The sequence below is a fragment of the Phocoena sinus genome, chromosome 11, assembly GCF_008692025.1.
Source record: "Phocoena sinus isolate mPhoSin1 chromosome 11, mPhoSin1.pri, whole genome shotgun sequence".
Lineage (NCBI taxonomy): Eukaryota > Metazoa > Chordata > Mammalia > Artiodactyla > Phocoenidae > Phocoena > Phocoena sinus.
In genome coordinates, this window is record NC_045773.1 from 49,190,817 (window position 1) to 49,204,575 (window position 13,759).

The 13,759-nt window shown below is 41.3% G+C and overlaps 1 non-coding gene across 1 annotated transcript; it reads right to left on the minus strand.

Annotated features, from left to right (window-relative positions):
- Positions 1-862: 862 nt before the first annotated feature.
- Positions 863-969, minus strand: LOC116763014. Its single transcript, XR_004352429.1, has one exon. It is a non-coding gene; the product is annotated as a U6 spliceosomal RNA (small nuclear RNA).
- Between the last annotated feature and the right edge of the window lie 12,790 nt (positions 970-13,759).

The following is a 13,759-nucleotide window of genomic DNA, read 5'->3' on the forward strand; positions in this document are numbered from 1 at the left end:
TTGAGACTAGGGGATCAAGGTAGAAAAATGATTTTACTACATAGTAGGGTAAGATAAGGACTATTGCAGATGACACATGTATTGCTAGGGGGGCTCAAAGGAAGGTACTTGGTAATATTTGGTTTGGGCATATGAATAACAACTTGGAAGAGCTGCTCTTTGAGTTGAGTGGTGAAGAATCATGGCTAAGGGTCTCAGTTCTGCCTTTGTTCTGCCCAAGTCCAAATCCCAAGTCTGGGATTTAATTCTTATATACTATTTAATTGGTCCATCTTCATATGTAAGCTCATCTTTAGAGTCTGGGTACCCTGAAGAATACAGGGTCATACTAGGTTATTCTTGTTGGAAGTGATCACTTTCCTTACGTAGTTGTAATAGATAGCAAACATGGCCACAAGTCTTTGTAGCTCCTCCCATCAAGAAGCAGAATCTGTTTCCTTATCCCTTGCATCTGGGCTGGCTTTGCCATTGACTTTGACTAGCAATGTGATGAAAATAGCAGTGTACCGGTTTCATGCCTGGTCTTTAAGAGGTCTTACATTTCCACTTACTGTTTTTTCTTTTTTCTGTTTTGTTTTGTCTGTTTTGCTAAGACTTTTATCGATATTTATTTTTTAATAGGATTACAGAACTGGAAAGGGTCTTGGAGATCTCGTCCTCATTCTTTTTTTTTTTAAATTTTATATTGGAGTATAGGTGATTAACAACGTTGTGTTAGTTTCAGGTGTAGAGCAAAGTGATTCAGTTATACATGTACATATATCTATTCTTTTTTGGATTCTTTTCCCATATAGGTTATTACAGAGTGTTGAGTAGAGTTCCCTGCTATACAGTAGGTCCTTGTTGATTATCTGTTTTATATAAAAATATGGAACGCTACACGAATTTGCCTGTCATCCTTGCACAGGGGCCATGGTAATCTTCCCTGAATGGTTCCAATTTTAGTACTTGTGCTGCTGAAGAGAGCACTTGTCCTCATTCTTTTAAACTTCTGAGAATCTTCTTCTGAATTATAACCAATGCTCTTATAACACTTGCACACACACACACACTTCCCAGCCATAGTTTGGTGCAGGCTTTGGTAAATTTCTGGAACTGTCCAGCCTCCCCTTTCTTGGCGGAGAAACTCACCCATTTTTTTAAAAGATTGATGTTATTGAGGTACGTAAGTTTCATGTGTACAACATTATATTTCTACCTCCGTATATACTACAGCTTGCTCTCCGCCAAAAATTGTTTCCATACATCACCCTACAGTTGATACCCTTTACTTATTTTGCCCTACCTCACTCCCCTCCCCATCTGGTAACCACTATTCTGTTCTCTGTATTTATGTGTCTGTTTTAGTTTGGATTGTTCATGAATTTTCTTTGTTTTCTAATATTCCATACACGTGTGAAGTCATATGGTATTTGTCTTTCTCTGTCTGACTTATTCCACCTAGCATGATGCCCTCAAGGTCCATCCATGTTGTCACAAATGACAAGCTTTCATCTTTTTTTTTCTTTTTTGGTGTCTGTTTACTCACTGTTGATGGACCCACATGCACAAGCTTGCACCATCCTGCTGGAGGAGGAGACTGGGTGGAGAGAGGATCCAGTCACCCAACTGTCCCAGCCCAACCCCAGATGTGTCAGCCTCACAACTCAAGCCTGGCTGCTGCCAGGAATTTCCAAAAATTTTCCACCTTTTTGTTTGTGAGTACTGATTGCATTTAAAAGTTATTCTGGGGGGGGGGGGGGACGAGGGGAAGATGGCAGACGAGTAAGACGTGGAGATCACCTTTCTCCCCACAGATACACCAGAAATACATCTACATGTGGAACAACTCCTACAGAACACCTACTGAACGCTGGCAGAAGACCCCAGACCTCCCAAAAGGCAAGAAAGTCCCCACATACCTGGGTAGAGCAAAAGAAAAATGAATAAACAGAGACAAAAGGACCTGCACAGGTGGGAGGGAGGTGTGAAGGAGGAAAGGTTTCCACACACTAGGAAGCCCCTTCGCGGATGGAGGCTGCGGGTGGCCGAGGGGGAAAGCTTCGGAGAAGGAGAGCACAGCAACAAGGGTGCGGAGGGCAAAGCAGAGAGATTCTCGCACAGAGGATCAGGGCCGACCGGCACTCACCAGCCCGAGAGGCTTGTCTGCTCACCCGCCGGGGCGGGCAGCGCTGGGAGCTGAGGCTCGGGCTTCCGTTGGAGCGCAGGGAGAGGACTGGGACTGGTGGCATGAACACAGCCTGCAGGGAGTTAGTGCACCACGGCTAGCCGAGAGGGAGTCTGGGGAAAAGTCTGGACCTGCTGAAGAGGCAAGAGAGTTTTTCTTACCTCTTTGTTTCCTGGTGCGCGAGGAGAGGGGATTAAGAGCGCTGCTTAAAGGAGCTCCAGAGACAGGCATGAGCCGCGGCTAAAAGCGCGGACCCCAGAGATGAGCATGAGACGCTAAGGCTGCTGCTGCCGCCACCAAGAAGCCTGTGTGTGAGCACGGGTCACTATCCACATCCCCCTTCCGGGGAACCTGTGCAGCCCACCACTGCCAGGGTCCCGGGTTCCAGGGACAACTTCCCGGGGAGGACGCACAGCGCGCCTCAGGCTGGTGCAACGTCAGGCTCACCCTGCACTCCGTGCCCCTCCCTCCCCCCGGCCTGAGTGAGCCAGAGCCCCCGAATCAGCGGCTCCTTTAACCCCGTCCTGTCTGAGAGAAGAACAGACGCCCTCCGGCAACCTACATGCAGAGGCAGGGCCAAATCCAAAGCTGAGCCTCGGGAGCTATGAGAACAAAGAAGAGAAAGGGAAATTTCTCCCAGCAGCCTCAGGAGTAGCGGATTAAATCTCCACCATCAACTTGATGTACCCTGCATCTGTGGAATACATGAATAGACAATGAATCATCTCAAATTGAGGAGGTGGACTTTGAGAGCAAGATTTATGATTTTTTCCCCTTTTCCTCTTTTTGTGAGTGTGTATGTGTATGCTTCTGTGTGAGATTTTGTCTGTATAGCTTTGCTTCCACCATTTGTCCTAGGGTTCTATCCGTCCATTTTTTTTCCTTAAAAATTTTTTTTCTTAATTATTTTTTATTTTAATAACTTTATTTTATTTTAATAACTTTATTTTATTTTGTTTTATCTTCTTTCTTTCTTTCCTCCTTTCCTTCCTTCCTCCCTCCCTTCTTTCTTTCTCTTTCTTCCTCCCTCCCTCCCTCCCTCTCTCTCTCTCTCTCTCTCTCTCTCTCTCTCTTTCTTTCTTTCTACTTTTTCTCCCTTTTATTCTGAGCCGTGCGGATGAAAGGCTCTTGGTGCTGCAGCTAGAAGTCAGTGCTGTGCCTCTGAGGTGGGAGAGCCAACTTCAGGACACTGGTCCAAAAGAGACCTCCCAGCTCCACATAATATCAAATAGCAAAAAATCTCTCAGAGATCTCCATCTCAACACCAGCACCCAGCTTCACTCAATGACCAGCAAGCTACAGTGCTGGACACCCTACGCCAAACAACTAGAAAGATAGGAACACAACCCCACGCATTAGCAGAGAGGCTGCCTAAAATCGTAATAAGTCCACAGACACCCCAAAACAAACCACCAGATGTGGACCTGCCCAACAGAAAGACAAGATCCAGCCTCATGCACCAGAACACAGGCACTAGTCCCCTCCACCAGGAAGCCTACACAACCCACTGAACCAACCTTAGCCACTGGGGACAGACACCAAAAACAACGGGAACTATGAACCTGCAGCCTGCAAAAAGGAGACCCCAAACACAGTAAGATAAGCAAAATGAGAAGACAGAAAAACACACAGTAGATGAAGGAGCAAGGTAAAAACCCACCAGACCTAACAAATGAAGGGGAAATAGGCAGTCTACCTGAAAAAGAATTCAGAATAATTATAGTAAAGATGATCCAAAATCTTGGAAATAGAGAAAATGCAAGAAACATTTAACAAGGGCCTAGAAGAACTAAAGTTGAAACAAGCAACAATGAACAACACAATAAATGAAATTAAAAATACTCTAGATGGGATCAATAGCAGAATAACTGAGGCAGAAGAACGGATAACTGACCTGGAACATAAAAGAGTGGAAATAACTACTGGAGAGCAGAATAAAGAAAAAAGAATGAAAAGAACTGAGGAGAGTCTCAGAGAGCTCTGGAACAACATTAAATGCAGCAACATTTGAATTATAGGGGTTCCAGAAGAAGAAGAGAAAAAGAAAGGGACTAAGAAAATATTTGAAGATATTGTAGTAGAAAACTTCCCTAATATGGGAAAGGAAATAGTTAATCAAGTCCAGGAACAACAGAGAGTCCCATACAGGATAAATCCAAGGAGAAATATGCCACGACACATATTAATCAAACTGTCAAAAATTAAATACAAAGAAAACATATTAAAAGCAGCAAGGGAAAAACAACAAATAACACACAAGGGAATCCCCATAAGGTTATCAGCTGATCTTTCAGCAGAAACTCTGCAAGCCAGAAGGGACTGGCAGGACATATTTAAAGTGATGAAGGAGAAAAACCTGCAACCAAGATTACTCTAACCAGCAAGGATCTGATTCAGATTTGATGGAGAAATTAAAACCTTTACACAAGCAAAAGCTGAGAGAGTTCAGCACCACCAAACCAGCTTTACAACAAATGCTAAAGGAACTTCTCTAGGCAAGAAACACAAAAGAAGGAAAAGACCTACAATAACAAACCCAAAACAATTAGGAAAATGAGAATAGGAACACACATATCGATAATTACCTTAAATGTAAATGGACTAAATGCTCCCACAAAAGACACAGATTGGCTGAATGGATACAAAAACAAGACTCATATATATGCTGTCTACAAGAGACCCACTTCAGACCTAGAGACACATACAGACTGAAAGTAAGGGGATGGAAAAAGATATTCCATTTAAATGGAAACCAAAAGAAACCTGGAGTAGCAATTCTCATATCAGACAAAATAGACTTTAAAATAAAGACCATTACAAGAGACAAAGAAGGACACTACATAATGATCAAGGGATCGATCCAAGAAGAAGATATAACAATTGTAAATATTTATGCACCCAACATAGGAGCACCTCAATACATAAGGCAAATACTAACAGCCATAAAAGGGGAAATCGACAGTAACAATCATAGTAAGGGACTTTGAACACCCCACTTTCACCAATGGACAGATCATCCAAAATGAAAATAAATAAGGAAACTCAAGCTTTAAATGACACATTAAACAAGATGGACTTTATTGATATTTATAGGACATTCCATCCAAATACAACAGAATACACATTTTTCTCAAGTGCTCATGGAACATTCTCCAGGATACATCATATCTTGGGTCACAAATCAAGCCTTGGTAAATTTAAGAAAATTGAAATTGTACCAAGTATCTTTTCTGACCACAACGCTATAAGACTAGATATCAATTACAGGAAAAGATCTGTAAAAAATACAAACACATGGAGGCTAAACAATGCACTACTTAATAACGAAGTGATCACTGAAGAAATCAAAGAGGAAATCAAAAAATACCTAGAAACAAATGACAATGGAGACACGACAACCCAAAACCTATGGGATGCAGCAAAAGCATTTCTAAGAGGGAAGTTTATAGCAATACAATCCTACCTTAAGAAACAGGAAACATCTCGAATAAACAACCTAACCTTGCACCTAAAGCAATTAAGGAAGAACAAAAAGCCCCAAAGTTAGCAGAAAGAAAGAAATCATAAAAATCAGATCAGAAATAAATGAAAAAGAAATGAAGAAAACGATAGCAAAGATCAACATACTAAAAGCTGGTTCTTTGAGAAGATAAACAAAACAGACAAACCATTAGCCAGACTCATCAAGAAAAAAAAGGGAGAAGACTCAAATCAATAGAATTAGAAATGAAAAAGTAGAAGTAACAACTGACAAGGCAGAAATACAAAAGATCATGAGAGATTACTACAAGCAACTCTATGCCAATAAAATGGACCACCTGGAAGAAATGGACAAATTCTTAGAAATGCACAACGTGCTGAGACTGAATCAGGAAGTAATAGAAAATATGAACAGAGCAATCACAAGCACTGAAATTGAAACTGTGATTAAAAAGCTTCCAACAAACAAAAGCCAAGGACCAGATGGCTTCACAGGCTAATTCTATCAAACATTTAGAGAAGAGCTAACACCTATCCTTCTCAAACTCTTGCAAAATAGAGCAGAGGGAGGAACACTCCCAAACTCATTCTATGAGGCCACCATCACCTTGATACCAAAACCAGGCAAGGATGTCACAAAGAAAGAAAACTACAGGCCAATATCACTGATGAACATAGATGCAAAAATCCACAGTAAAATACTAGCAAATAGAATCCAGCAGCATATTAAAAGGATCATACACAATGATCAAGTGGGGTTTATTCCAGGAATGCAAGGATTCTTCCAATATATGTAAATCAATCAATGTGATACACCATATTAACAAATTAAAGGAGAAAAACCATATGATCATCTCAATAGATGCAGAGAAAGCTTTCAACAAAATTTAACACCCATTTATGATAAAAACCCTGCAGAAAGTAGGCATAGAGGGAACTTTCTTCAACATAATAAAGGCCATGTATGACAAATCCACAGCCAACATCATCCTCAGTGGTGAAAAACTGAAAGCATTTCCACTAAGATCAGGAACAAGACAAGGTTGCCCACTCTCACCACTCTTATTCAACATAGTTTTGGAAGTTTTAGCCACAGCAATCAGAGAAGAAAAGTAAATAAAAGGAATCCAAATCGGAAAAGAAGAAGTAGAGCTAATCAATGAATTTGGTAAAGTAGCAGGATACAAAATTAATGCACAGAAATCTCTAGCATTCCTATACACTAATGGTGAAAAATCTGAAAGTGAAATCAAGAAAACACTCCCATTTCCCATTGCAAGAAAAAGAATAAAGTATCTAGGAATAAACCTACCTAAGGAGGCAAAAGACCTGTATGCAGAAAATTATAAGACACTGATGAAAGCAATTAAAGATGATACAAATAGATGAAGAGATATACCATGTTCTTGGATTGGAAGAATCAACATTGTGAAAATGACTCTACTACACAAAGCAATCTACAGATTCAATGCAATCCCTATCAAACTACCACTGGCATTTTTCACAGAACTAGAACAAAAAATTTCACAATTTGTATGGAAACATAAAAGACCCCGAATAGCCAAAGCAATCTTGAGAACAAAAAACAAAGCTGGAGGAATCAGGCTCCCTGACTTCACACCTTACTACAAAGCTACAGTAATCAAGACAGTATGGTACTGGCACAAAAACAGAAAGATAGATCAATGGAACAGTATAGAAAGCCCAGAGATAAACCCACGCACATATGGTCACCTTATCTTTGATTAAGGAGGCAGGAATATACAGTGGAGAAAGGACAGCCTCTTCAATAAGTGGTGCTGGGAAAACAGGACAGCTACATGTACAAGTATGAGATTAGGCCACTCCCTAACACCATACACAAAAATAAGCTCAAAATGGATTAAGGACCTAAATATAAGGCCAGAAACTATCAAACTCTTAGAGGAAAACATAGGCAGAACACTCTATGACATAAATCACAGCAAGATCCTTTTTGACCCACCTCCTAGAGAAATGGAAATAAAAACAAAAATAAACAAATGGGACCTAATGAAACTTCAAAGCTTTTGCACAGCAAAGGAAATCTTAAACAAGACCAAAAGACAACCTTCAGAATGGGAGAAAATATTTGCAAATGAAGCAACTGACAAAGGATTAATCTCCAAAATTTATAAGCAGCTCATGCAGCTCAATAACAAAAAAACAAACAACCCAATCCAAAAATGGGCAGAAGACCTAAATAGACACTTCTCCAAAGAAGATATACAGACTGCCAAAAAACACATGAAAGGATGCTCAACGTCATTAATCATTAGAGAAATGCAAAGCAAAACTATAATGAGATATCATCTCACACCAGTCAGAATGGCTATCATCAAAAAATCTATAAACAATAAATGCTGGAGAGGGTGTGAAGAAAAGGGAACATTCTTGCACTGCTGGTGGGAATGTGAATTGGTTCAGCCACTGTGGAGAACAGTATGGAGGTTCCTTAAAAAACTACAAATAGAACTACCATACGACCCAGCAATCCCACTACTGGGCATATACCCTGAGAAAACCATAATTCAAAAAGAGTCATGCACCAAAATGTTCATTGCAGCTCTATTTACAATAGCCCGGAGATGGAAACAACCTAAGTGTCCATCATCGGATAAATGGATAAGGAAGATGTGGCACATATATACAGTGGAATATTACTCATCCATAAAAAGAAACGAAATTGAGCTATTTGTAATGAGGTGGAAGGACCTAGAGTCTGTCATACAGAGTGAAGTATGTCCGAAAGAGAAAGACAAATACCGTATGCTAACACATATATATGGAATTAAAAAAAAACTGTCATGAAGAACCTAGGCGTAAGAGAGGAATAAAGACACAGACCTACTAGAGCGTGGACTTGAGGATATGAGGAGGGGAAAGGGTAAGCTGTGACAAAGCGAGAGAGTGGCATGGACATGTATACACTACCGGACATAAAATAGATAGCTAGTGGGAAGCAGCAGCATAGCACAGGGAGATCAGCTCGGTGCTTTGTGACCTCCTAGAGGGGTGGGATAGGGAGAGTGGGAGGGAGGGAGATGCAAGAGGGAAGAGATATGGGAACATGTGTGTGTGTATGGCTGATTCACTTTGTTATAAAGCAGAAACTGGCACACCATTGTAGAGCAATTATACTCCAATAAAGATGTAAAAAAAATGTTATTCTGTGTTCTTCAAAGTTTTCTAGCTGTATGTGAGCCACCAAGTTGATGGACTTAAGTGAGCAGTTCTCATTAAGACTGTGAGACATGTGAAAGCTATTCAAATGTGAGTCAGGAAACCCGGTTACTGCACTAATGTACCACAGGGCTTAGAGCAAGACATTTGGCTTGCAAGGGCTTTGGTTTCCATCATGAAATGAGGGAGCAGAACTCGGTCTCCAGGGTTCCAGCACCTCCTGCCACTTTGAGTCGCTTTTGGGGTCCACTGCACACTAGGGTTAGTAGCAATTTTCTGCTATAACAGAAAATAATTTCCACCTTCAAGTTTATATTAATTTATTTAGTTTTAATTATGCTCATTACTCATATACCAGTGATTACTGGTATTCAGAAAACAGAGTATTCATATATGAAAAAAATCATCATATTCCCATAATTTAGATGTAAACTATGTGAACACTCTTAATAGCCCACCCTTATTTCTAATCAAAAATGTATTCAAAAATAAATCGTAAAGTACGTATCCTCCTACCAACTGGTTTTTCAGTGTCAGTATACACATAGGTCTAGAGGTTAACGGGCTGCATTCTGTCCGATGGATTAACCACCAGTCTATGTTTTCACATCCTAGCTATTGCCAATTTTTACTCTTATCAACAATGTTGTGACAAACAAGACTGAATTCCCTAAATTTAGGGAATAAATATTCCAAAAGCAGAGCTTCAGTGAGGATCTAGTCCAAAGGACAAAAAATAATTCTATATTTTTATATGTTTCATTGTGACATCATGTATTAGATAGTTTCCTAAATTCACGTCTGAAATGGGACACTGAAAAATTCTGCAATGAAAGTGTGTAGACCCCCTGATGAATCTGATTAAAGTGAGGGTCTCCAGGGCAATCTTTAGATGCACAGCTAGCAAAAGCTTGCACAGACAGCATTTCTTTAGTATATTTGTTTATTGACCTAATTAGAGAAGTGCCAGAGAACAAACCACTTTTAAAACCTTATCCCCATTAGCTATAGATGATGAGAGCTCCCCAAACTCAAAAACATATTCTGAGATCAATGAAATGAGCATCTAGGGAAATAACCTCCTGTTTTATTTCCAGACAGGCAGCAGAATTTCATTTTAGCCACAAAGAAGATTTAGAAGCCCATCAGAAACAATATAGTCCAGAGCTGCCCCTGAGGACAAACAAGAAAATCTGAACATTCACAAACCGAGTGGCACACTGCTCCACAGATGGTCACACGTGGTCTCCCATCATACCCTGCAGATCTTTAACTTTCTATTAATCTTTGTTCACTCCAAAAAAATTTTGTGTACCTCATAGATACCTGGCCAGGTACATTTTTTAATACCTCAAGTCAGCTCTACCTTAAAATACACACACTCATCTCTTCCCTTGCCAGTCTCTCTTAATAGAGTGTGAGGCCATTGAGGGCAGGGTCCATTTGCTCTGACTGCATCTGGCACACAGGAATAATAAAAATTGTTACTGGTTACTGTGTGCCAGGCATTGCACTGAGTGAATTTGCATATATGGCAGGTTAATTAGACTGTTTTCCTTCCTGGAGTTTCCCTCCTTTGTTGGTTATCAATGGGTAAGCAGCATTTGTGTTTCTCTGCCACAGGGATCTTTGCAGGACAGGAAGCAGATGTTGTTAAGTATCACTGGCTCTTCCTAATGATTAGGACTGGAGAGCTTGTGCTTGGTTTCCTGGATGGTGGTGTAAGAGAGTGGTGGGTAGAAAAAGGAGGACAGAGAGTTATATCGCCCTTCTCCAGGTCAAACTATTACAGATAAATTAGAGGCCCAGGTACCCAGCATGTGGGATATTTAGTTTTTAAACCATGAAAGTCTTTGGCAAACTTGGATGGTTGGTCACTCTAGATGAGATGATAGTGCCTCAGAGAAGGCAAAGTCTTCAGTGGAGAGCTTGTGATTTCACTTGGAGAAAGAGGAAGACTCCAGATACAGGTGCTCCTACATTTGCTAAAGATTATTTTGCTCTAAGTGCTACCCAGAAATGACAGGGAGGCTGGGCCTGAAGACATTCTTGAGTTTGTGACAGCAGGAAGCTCAGGAGAAACCAGGGTAGAAAATTAGAGCCTTCTCTGACGTCTTCGCGTCACCAAATATTTACCGAGCTTCTGTGGCCAGTACTGCATGATGAACTGGGGATACAAGAATGGTTAACAAGTCACTGCCCTTGAAAGACTGAGGAAGACAAAATAAAATTCACTCCACAGTCTGGAAAAAGCTGCAAAAACAAAAAAGGGAAGCACCCAGAGCATGTTCTTTGGAGACAGGGGTACTGGGATGCCTTCCCAGATAATGACAATGCCACAGGGTAGCCAGTCAGCCACTACCTCTGTGAGTTTATGTGGAGGGAAGAGAGAAAGCGAGGGTGCATTCGAGACTTCCTCAAGGAGCTTGCACCTTAATGGGGTTTATACCACACACACATCAACGACTTAGGGCAATTTCAAGGCAGCAGGGACAGTGCAAATTGACTGAACAAGAGAAGAACTGAAGTCCACAGGGGCCCCAGATAGAACTATTGGAATGAAGGGGGACGAATGTGTCTCCACAGAGTGAACTTTTGAATCCAGACATCATACATGGATGGAAAGAGATTGGAAAGTAAAGTGAACATAGAGTAAACTTTCATACTTTAAAAGTGAATGTAAGTTGAACAGACAGCTTTCATATGGAATAGCACCCCCACCCCTGTCTCTGGAGGTGTGTACTTGAACAGAAAAGACAATATCTGGAGGAAGGGATGTAAGAGATGAGACTGACTTGATTATTTCCTGTCAACAGCGTAATGGGCCACACCATGCTGAGGACTCTTCAAATTTTGTTCCAAAATTCAGGCAACATCTTCATCCTCACTCATCAGACCTGTTTCCTTTAAATTTTTTTCCAAAGAGGGTGGCTCCAGGTCTCACTCCCTTGCTTCAGCCAGAACCACTATTTTTTTTTTGTTATGTTTTATAGACTTCAGTTTTATTAAGGTTCCAAGTAAGACGTTTGAAATCTACTAAAAACGAAATCCTCCACACTGGACCATGACTGTGTGGTCCCTTGGGGCAGAAGGACCTTCTGTTCACCATCTGTGCCAGCATGGATCCTGTCCTGGGGGAGATCTACAGTCCCCATCCTAGGAGCGCAAGGGCAGGCCTGGGCACGTGGAGCTCTGTGAGAAGTCAGAAGAATGGAAAACATAGGATTTGCACCAATTCCTTAAAAACACTGGTCATGCTTCTCAAAATGTTTAATAAAGGGGAGCGTCACTGTCCTCAGCCAGACAGAGAGAACCCTTCATAAACAAGGTTGCCACTTGTAAATGCATTTCCTCCTCACAAATTACCAGCAAGATGGGCTTCCTGCGGGGCAGCTCTCAGGATCTGAAAGGGACTAACAGTTGTGTCAGGAGAGCTCTCCCTCTAATAACAAGCTACTTTAATCATGTTATAGTTGTTTGAAGAAAATAGGCTGAGACTCACTAAAGTGAATCCTATAACAACTCCCTACAAATGATAGCACTGCAGCCTTTTCTTCCCTTTCCTGAAATTCTCTCTCAAACGCAAACAGAACAACACTGCACATGTGTAACAGTTTAGGGATATGAAAGTAAAAATATGTAATCAAACACCCCTCTGGATGCCCTCCTTTAACTGCCCTGGGTGGAGTCAGCTGCTCCCACCTCCGAGTTCCCCTGGCTGTGGAGAAGTTCGTGGAAGCCTGCCTCTATGGAAACAGCTGCCTCGGTGGAAGCATCACCCCTGTGGGCCTGAAGCCCAGGATCCCGTGTTGCGCTTGGGGCCACTGTTGGTCTGTAGGACGAGTGTTGGGAAGAAGAGCTAGACAGAAAGCAGGCGGAGGGCCAGGAGAAACCGTGGCCCATCACGTCCTCAGCATTGATTCATCACCATGTGTGACCACCAGGACCTTCTCAGAGTGGTACCCTCAGCTCTGGACAATTAAATGTATGTGTCGGGAGGTTAGGAGAGAAATCTTCACTCAAAAGTAGATGATGTGAATCAGCAGCAAACTGATCAAAGACAGATCATGAAAGGGAGAGAAAAAGAAAGCTGAGGATGGGACAAAGGAGACAGAGTGTCTAGACAGTTTGGCTGAGCCAACTCAAAGGACACACCAACACCAAGGAGAGAGCTTCAGGGAGGAGCCATGTTCAGCAGAGTCACACGCAGAGGGGTGGAGTGAGGCCAGGGCCAGCCGGGCCAAGCAGTGTCTGCAGCTAACTTACCACTCTGGTTCTGGATCTGGGGTTCTCAACACATTCCTTCCAAAACCCAATATGAAGCAGAACCTTGCTGAGAAAAGGCAGCAATGTGGAATGTTTGAGTTTAGACCCACTGAATTTCACTATAAATCTCTGATTCTGATGAAAAAGCATTCAAAAAGTGGCCTGATCTTTTCCAGTAAGTCAGTCCATTGCTGTTTATGCTGAAACTCCATGTAAAAAGTCTCTGAACCACATTTCTGAGTTCAGCTAAATTAAACACACACACACCCACATAAACACACACACACACACACTCTCTCTCTCTCATATGTATGGATATACGTACCCACACACAAATATAGAGAATGTGATTTTTTTTCTAGCCATAATATTCCTCATTCCTTCATCATGCTGTTAAGATCATTTGGTTCTAAAATAAGAAAGCACTAAGTATCTATTTGAATGGTTTTCATAGACTTTGAAAATCTCCTCTAGGGTGTATTTTAAAATCATGCATGCATCCACAAGTTATCTCTTTTCCTGCTTGATTCCCAGTTGAACTTTTGTGCTCCTAGGTATGTTCTTCCATAATTATAAAACAATCGAATTCATGATTTGCAATTCAGTTTAGCCAGTCGTTTAAAAAATCCTGTAAATAACAAACGT